Genomic DNA, 16,300 nt, shown 5'->3' on the forward strand with positions numbered 1-16,300 from the left:
GGGGGGAGGGAGGTTGGAATGACCCCGCCCCCAGCATACCCGGTGGGGGGGTAAGGTCCGTAGGGGACTGTAAGTTGAAATGCAGAAGAGGCGGCTCCGACTCCGCCCATAATGGCGAAGCCCAAAGTGCTGGTGTCTACTGGGGGGGCAACAGCCATCTCCGCTCCGCCTCCTGCATCAGCAGCCACTTTGACCATAGCTGCCAAAATATCCTGGGCTACCAAGGTATCCTGGGTAGCCGATTTGGTGCCGCTTGTAGCCACAGAGTGTTCAGACACAAGGCGGCCCATATCCATGCCGATCGCAACCAGGGAGTGGTCTGTGCCTGTGCCTGTGTCCGCGGCGGCCCCTGCAACAGCACTACTCCCCCCAGGACCCTCTGTAGTGGCTCCCACCGCAGTGTACACAGGGAGTTCAGTCCCCACTTGTCCCATGGTGGCAGCTCCCGTCGCCGCTGCTCTGGTAGCAGCCGCTCCCACCGGTCCAGTCCCCGTCGATCCAGCAGGACCTGTGCCCGCCACTCTGGCAGCAGGCCCAGCACTAGCCTGTCCCACAGCAGCACTGGCCTGTCCGGCGGCGCCTGGGCTTCCCCCTCTCAAATCGGGAGCAATAAAAGATCTAAATCTTCGTTTGTCAGGCTATTAACATAAATTTGACTGATAGGATCATGTTTGCCACGGTGTCTTGTAGGAACCCAAACCCAGCTCTCAGCAAAAGAAAGCTCAGTATATTTGAATCACAAACCTTGGAAAACAAGGCTGAGAAACATCTCGTGATCTGAAGAAATTTGGACCCTTGTCCTGAGACCTGTTGATGTGCAACCCTGAGATATAAACCTGGTTCCTAGTAGAATTAAGAAAGGACTTTTTGAGATGATTGTTAAAACCATGTCTAAACCCTTGTAATCCCTCTATTCCCCATATAATCCTGCTTGAAGAAAAATTAACTATTTGGAAATTGCAGTAAAAACTTGTGTAACTCCCTAGTTAACATAGGTTGTCCCCTTCATTAACATATCCAGCCCTGATGCCTTTAAAATTGTGTTCTCATGTTCAATAAAACATTCCAGTTTTCCCCATGCTGGAATCGTCTAGTTTTTATTTTTCAGACCGCCACTGTGTCTCCTCTTTCCTCTCTCTAAAGCCATTTCTGAGAGTGTCAGAGACTGAAATAGTTAATGATTTATGCATTCTAGGATTGCCAAGGGACTTTTGCAGGCTTTTGACTTTTGCATTATGCCTCTGATGGGCAGTTGGGTCCATCCCTCCCTTCAGAGCTGAAGGTGTTGAACCCTAAAAAGGCAAGAAGATACCTCAGATGGGCAGCTGGGCCCACCCCCCTCTCTGCCAATCTTAAAAAGGCGGGAACCAGGCCAGACCCGGAAGCTCTGTGCAAGCCCAGGGAGAGGCTGGAGGCTTGAGACATGGCCCGTGACACTGATCATGGATATAATAACTCACAGCTCCTTGGAGTGTGGGGGTTTTTCCTTCTCCCCCACCGCCTGCTGATCAAGACCACCGCTCTCAAGATTACCAAGCTACATTCCTGGATCCACTGAGTGACCACTGCTCTCAAAGTTGCCAAGCTGCATTGCTGACTTCAGTGAGTGACCATCGCTCTCAAGGTTGCCAAGCTGCATGGCGGGATCCAGTGGGCGGTGACTATATACATTTCTTTTTCACTCTCATCTTTTCTTTACTCTTATCCTGTTTTCTCTCCCCTGTGCATTTCCCCCCCCCCAAAGGTTATCTTTATGTTGCATCGTTATATGACAACACCCAAAACGCTGGCTTACCTGATGATGCAAAATTGTTAAAATAAATTTTGGCAATATATGTTTTCAGACACCGATTATTTAGTGTCGTTTCGCTTTAATCCACCCCAAGGAAAGTATTGATAAAAAACCTGAGTTACCTCCCTCCCCTTTTCCTGGGGCGGGTCGTAACAGAGAGCTCTGCCTCTGTCAGGGCTTTCTCTGGTTTATATTCCTTCTTCCATTCCAGACGGTTTAAAAAAACCAGAAACAATTCAGCATACACTACTTCCTTATGGAGGATCGACATAAGCTGTAACACTGTATTCATTTGAAAAGAGTCAAACTTCGGCCAAGTCTCCCCTTGGTGCAGCCCATGCAATGGCCACATATTTATAGATATCCTACTGTTATAGGTTAGAAAATCCAGGAGAATTTTTCTTCCCCCTGCCCCCCCACTGAAGGAAAACAGAGTGAGTGGGGGAAGGGAGTCAATTAGTTTTACAAAAGATCTGGTCAAATTCCTGGCTAATGGCCCATCAGAGGCTGGGGGATGGAGGACACTCCTGAGAGGGGAGAAAGACAGACTGTGGAGTTCTCTCTCTGGGACGGAGACAGGGACTGTGTCCGGGCATTTTCTGGAGGAAACGCCTGGGAACCAGTCTTTCTGGTTTCTTCGTCCTGGTGAGGTCTGACCACCGGCCCTGTGCCGCCACTGCCTTGTGACTCCAGCCGGAACCTACTGGGTTTTTCATTGAAGTCCATGCTCGCTGGGAGAGAGGGAAGGAACCCAGAGACACTGTCATCTGAGACAACAATGAGTCTCGTGGGGGTGAACTGCTTTCTTTTCCCTTTTCTCCCACTGGCGGGAAGGGTCCCCCCATTGCTTCTCCCACGATCCGAGACCACCCCCCAGACCCCCTCCTTCCCGTGTGGTGACCGCCAGAGTCCAACAGCGCCCCCTGCAGGCCACGACAGAGTACTGTAGGCTCTGCACCTCCAGCGACCCAACAGCGCCCCCTGCAGGCCACGATTAGGACTGCGCTAAAGGACAGAGAAGTACTCATTCAGACTTTTTTTGTGTTCTTTTTCTAGGACTACTGTCTAGGGTTTTTTTGTGTTCTGTTACTGTTTTTGCCAACATACATATATCTTTTAATAAAGGGTTGTTATTTCTTCTGTTTTTCCACACTTCCTCGATTAAAGCCCCTTAATTTCGAATTTACAATTGCTGATAGAGAGAAGTTTGGTCTATCTCATAACTCATCCTCTTTAGCAAACATTCCAGTCTCATCAGACTGAGACACCTACATAACTCTTTAAAGATTTTTCAGGACCTGTCAAATGCCTCCAGTGCCGTAAAACCAAGGTTTAAGGAGATCCTTTTGGAATCTCCTCCTCTTGGGACTTGACACGACCCATGATGACAATTACCAGGCAGAAAGAAAACTTCCCAGTGTTGGATTTGAACTCAGGCCTCAGGATGACCAAACAGGCTCTCTCTCCACACACCACCACCAACTTAGAGTGAGGGCAGGTTATTTTAATGCACAAAAGGCATCCCTTTTCCTTCCAGCTGTACCAAGCCAACACAAAATCCCCTGAGTAACCACAGTAGTACGATTCACCGTCCACCGTCCCTGCCCTGCCTTTGCCCTAACCCTTCACCCGCATCCCCTTAACCCTCACAGGCCAATCAAACTGCCCGCCCAGGTGAAACGTTTTTTGCCCACAGACTGGGAAAACACCAACTTTTGCAACAACACAGGGCCCAAAAATCCCACTTTCCAGTCCATCATATTCCCCAATTTCCAGGAAAAACCCACTTTAGAATTGCTAGCAAAATTAACCCTAAAAGAGCTGCTCTTTTATCTCACCTGTGCCCAGGATTGTTAGGAGCTGGGGCTTCTCAGGATCAGTGCAGGAACTCCAGGCTAATTTAGTGTATAAGATAAGATAAAACGAGCAGGTCCTTTAATCAGGCCCTCCTCAGGCCCAGGGGAATACACATGCACTCAGGCAATGGTTCTACAATTTTATAATAAGGTCCATCCAATCCCAGATCTATCCAGCCCCCAGTTCTGCCCAGATCTGCCTTCCAACACACCCCTTCGGGAATTGGGTTTGGGGTCTTTGGGACCCCTTCTTCCTCATCTTCATCTTCTTCACAGCATGTACAGTCCTTGGAGCTCCTCCAAAGTTCTGGACTTGAAGGTTGCTTTGTCTGTGTGATATCTTGTTGTTCAGGCCTAGGGTGCGATGTTCTTAAAGAGGTGTTTTTCTACAATTCTACCTTGGAAAGAAGGCTAAACATGCTAACAGAATTTAGAGGGATTGATATGAAATGGGGTAATAGGGTTGGGTATGTGTAAACTACTATGCTAAAGGGTAAAGGATTATACAGTTACATTAAAATCTACATTTACTACACAACTACTTCTAAAATCTACAAAAGCTAATAAATCCAAAAAGCTTTAAAGGACAGGACAGGGAGCTTTTGCAGGAACTTAGGGATAAAATAGAGTTTTTCACCTTTGGAAAAAAGGACAGATAACTTATGAAGTGTTTAAGAATGTGGTTACGTCATGTAGAAAGAAAATTAGAGAGGTGAAAGCACAATTTGAGCTTAATCTGGCCACCTCTGTTAAGGATAACAAAAAGTGTTTTTATAAATACATCAATAGCAGAAGGAGTGGCAAGGAAAACCTCCATTCTTAGTTCTATACGAAGGGGAACATAGTTACCAAAGACGAGGAAAAGGTTGAGGTGCTTAACACCTTCTTTGCCTCAGTTTTCAAAAATAAAACAGGTCGTCCTCAGGACAACTGGCCTCTTGGGCTGGCAGACAGGGATGGGGAGCCAAATAGCCCCCTGTAATCCAGGAGGAAGCAGTTAGTGAATTGTTGAGCCACTTAGATCCTCACAAGTCTATGGGACCAGATGGGATCCATCCTAGGGTGATGGGGGAGCTGGCGGAAGAGCTCGTCAAACCGCTCTCCATCATTTATCAACAGTCCTGGCTCACCAGGGAGGTCTTGTATGACTGGAAGTTGGCCAGTGAGACGCCCATCCACAAGAAGTGCCAGAAGGAAAATCTGGGAAACTATAGGCCCATCAGCCTGACCTCAGTGCCTGGCAAGGTTATGGAGAAGATCATCTTGAGTGCACTCACACAGCACCAGCAGGATGGACAAGGGATCAGACCCAGGTAGCATGGATTTAGGAGGGGAAGGCCCTGCCTTACCAATCTTATATCTCTTTATGACCAGGTGACCCTCCTCGTGAATGAGGGGAAGGCTGTAGATGTAGTCTACCTGGACTTCAGCAAAACCTTTGACACTGTCTCCCATAGCATTCTCCTGGAAAAGTTGGTAGACCACGGCTTGGACAGGGGCACTCTCTGCTGAGTTAAGAACTGGCTGGAGGGCCGGGCCCAGAGAGTGATGGTGAATGGTAATGCATCCAGTTGGCAGTTGATCACTAATGGTGTCCCCCAGGGATCAGTGTTGGGCCCAGTCCTGTTTAATATCTTTACTCATGATCTGGATGAGGGGATTGAGTGTACCATTAGCAAATTGGCAGATGATACTAAATTGGGAGGGAGTGTTGATCTGTTGGAAGGATGGAGGGTTCTTCAGAGGGACCTGGACAAGCTGGATAGGTGGGCTGAATCCAGTGGTATGGGGTTCAATGAGGCCAAGTGCCAGGTCCTGCACTTTGGCCACAACAACCCCATGCAGTACTAAAGGCTGGGCACAGAGTGGTTGGAGACAGGCCAGGCAGAAAGGAACCTGGGGGTTCTGATTGACCAGAAGCTGAACATGAGCCAGCAGTATGCCCAGGTGGCCAAGAAGGCCAATGGCATCCTGGCCTGTATCAGGAATAGTGTAGCCAGCAGGACCAGGGAAGAGATTCTTCCCCTGTACTTGGCACTGGTTAGGCCGCATCTTGAGTACTGTGTCCAGTTCTGGACCCCTCAATTTAGGAAGGACATTGAGGTGCTGGAGCATGCCCAAAGAAGGGCAACAAGGCTGGTGAAGGAACTGGAGCACAAGTCCTATGAGGAGAGGCTGAGGGAGCTGGGGTTGTTCATCCTGGAGAAGAGGAGGCTCAGGAGAGACCTCATTACTCTCTAAATGTACCTGAAAGGAGGTTGTAGCCAGGTGGGGGTTGGTCTCTTCTCCCAGGCAACTAGCAGTAGGACAAGAGGGCACAGTCTTAAGCTGCACCAGGGGAGGTTTAGGTTAGACATTAGGAAGACATTCTTTACAGAGAGAGTATCGGAATGGGTTGCCCAGGGAGGTGGTGGTTTCACCATCCCTGGAGGTATTTAAGAAGAGACTGGATGTGGCACTTAGTACCATCGTCTAGCAGACAAGGTGGTGTTGGGTCATAGGTAGGACTCAATGATCTCAGAGGTCTTTTCCAATCTAGTTAATTCTGTGATTCTCTGTAGAGTTTCATTTTTCCCAAGCTAAGAGGGACAGAGGACTTGTATGGGCAGAGTTGGGGTGATGCCAATCATATGCCTTCCATCTCTGCACCCCATCACCTGTGGGACATGGTTTTGTTGTGTGTACCACCATGGGTCCCACAAAGCTACCACTGACAACTGAGCTGTGGGTGTAGGAAGCCCCAGGAAGTTGATAATCCTAAAGGGACCAAAGCGTAATGTTTAGCTGGGGGGTGGGATGGGTGAAGCAGCCAACACTGCTTTGATGGGATCTTTTTCCAGAGTGTTCATCAACCAGCTGTCACGGAAGATGCAATACATCATCTTGGGTTGGGTTTGCACCTTCATGTCATGGTGTTGCTAGGTGATTTTGTGATACAGGGAAGGGTGATGAGCAGAGAAACAGCTGAACTGACTATGGAAACATGGGTGGTAGTTAAGCAGAAGCAGGTCTGACTCAGTGGTTTCTCATTGTCCTGGCAGAAGGTTTCTCCAGAGTTGACCTTTCTTAACCAGATGCTCAGTTCTGGATCAAATGAAGGTTTTTGTTATTTTTTTTCTCTCTGTTGTTCCTTAGGGAATGGTCAGAGGAGCAAAGGGAGCATTGCCAGAGATTTGAAACAAAACCAAGGATACCAGTGAGTTGAGCTTTGTGAGGGGAGTTGGTGGGTCCTTGCAAGCAGGATGCGAGTTGAGGAGTACAATGTGGCTGTCCTGATGTCTTTCTGGGGTCTTGGGGGTTGGATTCTGCCCTTCAGTTACTGGCGTCTCCTGTGGGAGAGGAGGTAGTTTGTTGTGTTAATGTATCAGCACAAATCAGCTTTACCATCACCATGATTCTCTGCTGTTGTCAATGACTGAACCGCTAATTGCTCTTCCTGTAAATCTGTAGAAGATGCTTTCATAAATATGTGTGTTCTCGGTGCAATGCTTGAAGGAGGAGGCATCAGATATGTTTGCAGTTTCAATTCTTGAAGTGCTTTTGGCTTTTGTTTTGCTTGGCCGCAGTCATGGGGCTGCAATCTGGCTGACATTTCAAGGTCCTCTCCAGACCTGTTTTCTGTAGTTGTCACACAGTAGGCTGTGGCTTGAATGTTTGCCTGGAGATCTTGGATAGGAAGAAAGAAGCATCCTTTTGTTATTGTCTAAGCTGGTTCAGATACTCCAGAGCCAGATCCTGAGTTGATGTTGCTGAACTGAGTTATCTTGAGTTGCATTGGGTGGGAGACTGTTTTTTTCACCATCTTCTCACAAGCAGCTGCCTGGTTTACACTGGCCAAACCCTTCGCAGAGCCATGCTGTGAGTCTCCACAAGTCCATCAGTCAGGGACTGAATCCCCACATCTCCCTGTGGTGGTTTGAGACCCCCAATAATCCAATTTCCTAGTCCAAGTCCCCCTCCCACAACTCACCCCAGTATGAGAGGGGTTTTCCAGACACAACACAAGACGCAATATGGGGGGAAGGGAATTATATTACAATAATTACACAAATAAATATTATAATACATTATATACACAATTCTAACTATATCTTCTATGATATAGCAATATTTACATTGGATCAAATCTCTTTTCCCTTCAATAAAAGTCTAGAAGGGAAGAAGGAAAGATCCTTTCCACGTTCAGGGCAGCAGTGTCTCTCTTCAATGCAGCAATCGTAGCTGGAGTTGTTGTAGCTGGATCTCTCTCTATTACACACAAGGGGGTCTCCTCTCACCCCTCTCGGCCCTTCGACTCCAAGTAAAGGTCTCTCTCCTGTGGACTGCGATAGCCAGGACAAAGGCTCGTCTCACCACATCATATCATGGGGTGTAAGACATCCCATGAAGGTCCCTTCCTCGAGGGGTTGAGTTCCCTCGAGTCAGAACGTTTAGGGCAGCTTTCAGTTCAGTCCTTGCCCTAAGCGTTCTATGAGAACTCCTTTGCTCTGTCTCAAAACTGCCAGCCTGGCAGCAGGGGGGGAACAAGGTCACTTCCCTCACATTCTGTCTGGCTGTCCTGGTCCAGCTTCCAGGACGTCTCTGAGCTCTCAACTCTTCTCTCTCTGCTGCATGTTGCATTTTAGGACTTCCACCAAGTAGGAGTCCACCCCCTCCTCCTAGGAGGGATCTCATAGGGGTTTTGGGGGGTTTAATTCAGTTCTTACCCCAAAACTGTCTCTGTTGAGCTTTCTCTGCTCTATCTCTCCATCAGACATGTCTGTGTCTCTCTGCTTAGCTGCATGCAGTCTTTGCTGCTTGTTTCTTATCTTCTTGGCTTTCTGCCACAGTTCTTCGTTCACTGCTGCTCCGCCGCCACTTTCAGTATCTCTGGCTGTCCACTCACAGCAAGGAAACTTCCCCCAGCTCTTAGCTACAGATACCTGGTCCAGTCTAATACTGTTCCAAGTTCCTGCAGCCCCCAGCCAGGGGTTGGGGAGCCCAGCCCCCAGCGGGGCTCCTGGCTCTTCTCCCCTCGTGGCCTAAAACATGGCCACTTCTTCAACAACTACCTCATCATCCTTCTTTTCTGGTCTGGTGTGATATGTTTAAATTTTGCAGGGACGCTGATTGGGTCAACATCAAGTGACACCACCCCCTCGGGGGTTACCATTTTTATAACTCCAGGGGGAAAAACACATTTTTCCCCACCACACTCCCCTGGGCCCTACGCTGCACATTTGTTATAGATGCTGAGGTGCACCTTGGTTCTGGGTTATCACAGAATTATAGAATCATGGTTTGGATTGTAAGGGACCTTTAAAGGTCATCTAGTCTGATGCCCCTTCAATGATCAGGGGGCATCTTCAAGTAGACCAAGTTGCTGTGTCCAACCTGACCTTGACCCACAGCTTCTATGTGTAGCCTATTCCAGTGTTTCACCACACTCTTCATAAGAAACGTCTTCTTTATATCTATTCTTGGGTCTGTGCTGAAGCCTGGACTATGTGGACATGCAGGGAGTGGGTAGATCATGGGGAGATGTGGATTTTAAGATTCACCTCAGTTCCTTATAGTATAGATATGATCTTAGATGAAGGGAAAAGGTGACACAGGCAGAGATGAGAACAGGCTTCAGGAAGGACACTTCTTCAGACATTTAATAACATAAAGGTCCTTTATAGTCAGTGGGGCTGTTTTTATCCCATGTTGCATCTGATCTAGTTTGGGCAGCCACCCTAGGATGAGCAGAAACCTGTCCCTGTCCTCTAACTGCAAGAGGTGAGGGGACAGTGTGTCTGCCGAGTCACCTCCTGGCAAAGTGGGCATAGAGGGTGCTAAGACCCTGCTTCCCTCTAGCATCCCTCCCAGCAAAAGAGCCTGAGATGCTTTGTTCCCAGGAATCATCCCTGACTCCAAAACAGGTGCTAATTAGGGCCCAAAGGAGAGACCAAACTTCTTTCTGGCTCCTACACCTCCTACTGCTTCACTGCTGCCTCTCTGCAATCAACTAGAAAATAAACTCATCCTATCTTCCTAGGAGCATCAACCCCCTCATCTGTAAACAAGGCAGCCTGGAAGACCACTGGCTGCAGAGCTGAGTGCCATCACCAGCCTGGGGGTGTTGGATTGGGGTGTGTGTGGGTGTGTGTGCATGCCTTCTGGGGGAGCCCTCGCACCCATCTGCTCCCAAATTCCATCTGCTTTTCCCCTCCGTGCACCCCAGCCCCTGCACACCTGGCAGAGACAGTGATAACCATGTGAACCGGCATGGATCTGAAGCACCAGGTATTTTATCACAGCTGCCTTTCCAGATTTACACCACCAGGGATTTGGTCCCTTGATATAGCTTATTAAACATTTGTTTGCACTGTCCTTAGCACTAAATAATTGTCTCCTTGGTATATTTGAGTTGGAGGGTATCTAACAATACTGTGAATTATCGAACAGACTCCATTATCATCTCTGCACTCCTGTGCCAGCTGCCTCATGTTGACTTTGCCTGGGATTTACAAATAGATTTCATTTCTCCTGCAGTTTTGCTTCTTTTTTATCTCTCTGTCTCTCAAAGGAGCAGTTTGGGGCTCCTTACAATTTGTGCAGATGCTCCCATTGGCTGTGACAGCATCTTTCTGCAGACTTGTGAGTAATGGGTCCTATCCTTGTGCTGGCTCCACTTCTGCCAGTCCCCAAGCAAAAACTCTCATTTACCACAAAGGAATGGAATCGTTATCTCCATTGAAAGAATTTCCTTTTCCAACCTACAAACGATAAACCATCACATCATTGGAGTTTCCTTATCAGTTCAGAGAATTTGTAGGACACACAGTAATGACCTGTCAGCTCCCTGAGGGCAAAAAGGTACAAAAAAGAGTTAACAATGGTTCAGTTGGTATACCTTGTCCTGTTTGCTCTACCTGTTTTGCTAGAAGAACATTTTAGGAGCACTGGTTAATATCATGTTCTGTTCTGCTCACTGGACCAAAGGCCTTATTATAGAAAGAATAGGAGTAGTATACACAAGGTAATAAATTAGGTAAACTAGACATTTGAATAAGATATAAAAGACCCAGAGCCAGGATTTTGCAAGCTTAAAGAATTGAGGTCACCTAATTGAAGAGGTCAAATTGAGGAAGACATCCATGGCAACCATCAGAGGGATGAAGGCTCAAGGAGAAGACCCCTACAGTAGAAGACTGCGCATGTCTGGAAAGACTCTGCCCAGAGACCAGCCTACTTATTAATATGTATGATAAATGATGTAACCATGTATCTAAAGTGTATAAAATGGCTTGTTTTTGCACTTTCAAGCTGAGCAAGTTTGTCCAGCGCGAGCTGGCTTGCTCCCAACTGTGGGGAAAGGGTTAACATTTCACAGGAACATGTCCCATGGAAGCATGGGAAGTGTAGTCTTTGTGTCACGCCTCCAGAGAAGGACTCTACAGAGCATGCCCATTATAAGGACTCGCTAAGGACTGTGGGAAATACCGCATGATGTCACGAGAGGTATATAAGGGCTTGTTAGCGGATAAATAAATGATTTTACAGCTGCACATGCATCTGTTTGGTCCGTGAACCCTTTGCTGCTACACTCAACATTGAATAAACAAATACCTTGCTGCTTATAGATGCAAAAGTCTCTGAGCAGTTAATCATTCTGAGGTTTTTTGGCATCATCCCCTTCAGCAGACCAGCACTGCACCACTCACACATAGGGCAAAAACCCTGTCTGTCTTGACGGTATTTTAATAAGGATGCTTCAGAGGGCTCCTAAAAAGCCTCCTAACCAGGCAAGTAAAGTGAGATCTTAGACTTTCTCATATTATTTTTGATACCTGGTTCTGTCACTGCCATACCAGTGATGGGAGAGATGCTCAGCATCTCTGGAAATCAGGTTTATGCTTGTCTCTCCGTGTCTGCATCATCTTGGAGGAGGAAAACAAGTTGAGAGATCGTATCCCTTTGAATCAGATTTGCTTTTAGAGTTAATCCTGCTGGAATCACACACACCAGAGCCAGGGGCTGCAGTTGCGTGCGTGCTCCTCTTTACAGGCTCTGGAGCTGCTGCTGGATGTTTTGACACTGTCAGGAGAGACATATCTAGGTTTTGCTTATGCAAAATCAACTTCTTCCTTTTTATATAGCTTAAGAAATGGTCTTTCCAGTGAAATGTTGGGGTTATCAAGACTGGTGTATATTTTAGGCTGACAGGTTGGGATTGCAGGCATACCAGTGCATAGCACTAGGGCAGACAAGGGGAATCTTAAAAGAAGGACCTGTCTCTTAGAAACATGTCCCTGTATTGTCTGAACACTCCTTTTCTGACTCATCCTAGAGACATCTTTTATTCCTAGACATTCCAGCTGCTTCAACCCATTTAGGAGCTCTTCAGACCTTACACTGAATTTTACCCCTGCATTTTAAGATCATCCTTTAAAAAATCTTTCCTAGTTCTAACCTGTTGTAGCAGGGAGAATGACAAAACTGAAACCAGTACACCGTTGAAAGCTCAACAAAACAATATTTATTACAAAGAAGTAGCCAACAGAATGAGAAGCTGAGAGACGGGAAAGAGAAGGAAAATAAGCCCCCAAGACAACACCCCACTCACTCGGGTGTTACTTACAAGGTTGTCTTACCAACCCCAGAATGCTTACAATTTCCCATAGCAGAAACTGCATCCCTGGAGCGTTGACAGGCTCACAAAATGGCGGGCGTCCCTGCCAAGGCAATGTTGTCCTTCATGTGAAGCTTGAGTCCCCTCCCAGCAAGAGCTATCTGCTTTTTATACCTATGATGTCTACCTGGGCAAGTGTGGCCAGCACTGCCCAGATAGAGGCCTTTGGTCCCTCCCCCCATTATGTAAGTGGTACTCCCTTCTGCACATGCATGTGTACATTGGAATTTCCCTGCGTCTGCATCCTACACCTCGGGGGGTCTTTTCTAAATGAGTCTGGGGGCTTACTTCATCCTCCTCCTCTTCACTTTCTCCTTCAAATGCCCTTGGAGGGCCATCGGCCAATAACCAGTCACCAATTAATTTCAGTTTATACAAGATGCTTCCTTCAAGGATGAAGTTCTTGTTTATCAGTGCTTGTTTTCTCAGAACTTGGCAGGAAAAGAGCAGACTCTCACAGGTGGCTGGGCCAAAAACACAGACCAAAATTAGCAGCATCTAATTAAGCACGAATGCACCTGTCTAGAGGAGATTGATAAAAGGAGATTAATATCCTAAAATAGCAACCTGGTACTTCTATATAAACATGTCAGTGCAATTGTCTAAAGGACAAAAACATTGAAGTTTTAACTGAAATGTGTTTCCTTTTCCAAGGATAAGTTTCACTTTGCATCATTGTCCTGGTTCCTGTATATTATTAGGCACAATCTAAACTAGTGAGCTTGCAGTGTAAACAGAAAAAAAAGGTGAATTATTATGGAACAAGAACTGTTAATTCTAGTTGAGTGGAGAAGACCAATGCTGGATGGTGTAAAGTGACCCACCAAAGTCCACATACCTTCAGCAGAGGCAGAGACTGGGTTATCTGAGATGTTTGCGGTTTCTTAAAGGCTACAAATTTGACTTCTCCAGATGTGACAGCAATCCCGTGTCACCGTAAGACAAAAATCTCACTGATTTCTGCATCTATGCTCTAATGTCATTACTTACCTCCTTTTGCAGATCTGCATAATGGTGTTTATGGTCATGCACACATACAAAAATATTTTGTTGTGAAGTAAAATAATATACAGGTACCCCTGAAATTCTAAGCAGTGGAAGGAGTTCTGGGAAATTTATTCCAAAGTCGAGAACACTAGACTTACAAGGAAAAAACTTCTAGCAGTGCTGCAAAGAGCAGCCTCCTGTTGTCCCCAGAGCTTTTTATCTTTGTTGGCCTCCTTCTCCCCCTGTCCCTCTCCAACATGGAGGCCTGTAACATCTGTTTCTCTCTCCTCATACCAGAGAGAGCCTGTAATCCTCCTCTGGAATGCAAGAGGAAAAGAAAAACATCCAACTATCTTTGAGAAAGGTGCCTTTTCATAGGCAGGAAAGACTTCCTTAGTGAAACAAGTCCTAAACAAATCTGTTACAAATCATCCGGAAAGGGTATCTACATTTACATTTATATAAAGAAAATTAATCTGGCTTCAGTTGATTCTCATCTCCTGCTGCGGTTGCCTGCAGACCCTGGCTTGCCCAGGGTGAAATGAAAAGGAGAGTTAATGTAGGGGGGGTGTCATTCCTTACTGCTGAATTGGTGGAGTTTAGTCATGTCTTAGGGGGAAAAAAATTAACTTATTCGTACGGCCTTTGCTTTTGTTCCAGCAAAACCACCTTTGAGTAGAGTTGGAGCCGCTCTGTTGATGACCTGCTGCTCCTTGTGGCAGGAGCTGGGAGCCCGATACTGTGATGAAGGCACCAGTTTATGATATTCCCATGGATGCTGAAGGTGCTGTTTGGAGTCTGAGATACTTATCATAGAATCCTAGAATGGTTTGGATTGGAAGGAACCTTAAAGATCATCTCGTTCCAACCCCTCTGCCATGGGCAGGGACACCTTCAACTAGACTAGGTTGCTCAAAGCCCCATCCAACCTGGCCTCCTTTCCAGATACTTCGTGCCATTACTTTGTTTCTTAGATGCAGTGGCTCCTCATGCAGTGGTCTCCAAGGCTTCCATGGGATTTGGAAGCTGCAGAGCTTGTATGGGATCAACTTCTGCCTCGTATCATGAGACACAAGGTCAGGTCCAAGTGTGGCTGAGGGGACATCCACCCCCTTGGGACTGGTGGGATTGGCCTGATGGCTCTGGAAGCATGGGATTTGGAGGAGGGGAGGTTTTACTCACCAGGATAACCTGCTCCAGGAGAAGGGTTTTCCCCTGAGAATCAAACCCTGTGGCATGCAAAATTCCTCCAGTTCCCATGAAGTGATGGGAGATAAGGACAGCAGAGCAAAAAGGGCTCTGCTGTCCTCCTTGCCCTACCCTTGCCTTTCCCTGACAACGGCCAAGAACGCGCTCAAACAGCAATTAGGCAGGCAAAGGCAAAAGGCATCTTTATTTACAGTAGGCTTAGTTTTATATTCTTTTTCTCTGTCCACGCACAAGCATATTATATTTCATTGGTCAGGTACTCCTGTTCACGTGTCTAAGCTCATCTTTTCATAGGTGGTCGACACTTCTTCACGTGCTGGCAAATCTCAAAAACAGCACCTGTTATTTACAGCAGTTTTTCTCCTTTTCTGCTTTCTCATCCTGGATTGTTTACATTCCATTACAACTTCACAGCTGCAACTGCTCAAATTCAAGGTCTACAGTCCAGTCGTTTCCCACAATTCCCCCTTTTTGTTTTTCGGCTACAAAAGCCGAGTTTATCATCCCCTGCAGGGCCCTTTGCAGAAAGGATAACAAACACGGTAGTAGCAATACAATTTTTATAAACACTAGGAGGCAATAAAGGCCTAGCTTTACTACTTGTTTGATCCAGGCACTAAGATCCCATCCATTCAACCACCCATCAATGCCAAAAAATCCTATGTCCTGTGTTATCTTTTGAGTTGCTGCCTGCAAGTCTGCTATGCTCTTATATATGAATTTGGAATGGTCTGATAGATTCATACAACACATTCCCAACACCCATGCCCATGTGCTAAAAGCAAAAAATCAACAGCAGCTCTATTTTGAAGTGTAGCATGACGTACACTAACTACATCCATTGCCAATTGATACAAAACTTGAGAAGTTTTGTTTAATTGTTTGGTTACCCGACAAACCATTCTGTTTAGTGTTCCTAATGCTTTAGCTGCTGCTACTCCAGGGGCAAGCACTGAAGAAGATACGATCTCAGCGTGATTCCACAACCATATGTCATCTTTACATGCAGGTGTCAATACTAAACTATGTTTATATCGTGCATGTGTATGAAGTGTGATTTAATAAAAGTTTCTGAGTTGGTGTCAACAGTCCCAGGCGACCGATGGTACAAGGTCCTCCTTTTATTTTTCCGGGAATTCCTGGCCAGGCTTTATCTCCACATATGAGGAACAGGCTACGAGGCAATTTACTTGCAACTGCAACTCCTGGAGTGGGCCTTGTTTTATCACATTCCAGGTGTTGACACCAAGCAGAACTATTTTGGTAAAGATTTATGCTAGGGGAAACATCTTGCGGAATTGTTTCCTTCTTTTCTCGTGTGTCATGGCCATCAATATAGTTAAAGTAAATACAACTTTCAGCTGGTAAACTCCCTAATATATCTATTTCCTGGGGTTCTAAGGTAATTGGAAGGCTATCGTCCCAACTGTCCCAATGTTCTGTACAATTCTTCACTGACTTGCAAAAGGCCGTCAAGGTTCTCCGAGTCCTGGTTACATCTGCAACAATAAGGTTGGCCTCACTGCCATTTAGTGGAACTCCCACTAAACAGGTGTGAAAAGGCTGTTCAGGTTGTGCAAGTGAAGTGCAAAAGGTAGTTTGATTTAAGGCCTTCATCAGGGTGACCCAAACATTTTTACTGTTCCACGGGGTCAGCTGCTGGAGGTTCAGATCACCTCTGATTGGGTTCAGGTCACTTTTGATCATCACCACGGCCAGCAGCAGGATGCACACACCTGGCAGGAAACCACTAGGGTCTGGCATCTGTGGAAACACAAGCATACCCACGTCCCCAGGTGA

The sequence above is a fragment of the Neopelma chrysocephalum genome, unplaced genomic scaffold, assembly GCF_003984885.1.
Source record: "Neopelma chrysocephalum unplaced genomic scaffold, ASM398488v2 Primary Assembly neopelma1_96887, whole genome shotgun sequence".
NCBI lineage: Eukaryota > Metazoa > Chordata > Aves > Passeriformes > Pipridae > Neopelma > Neopelma chrysocephalum.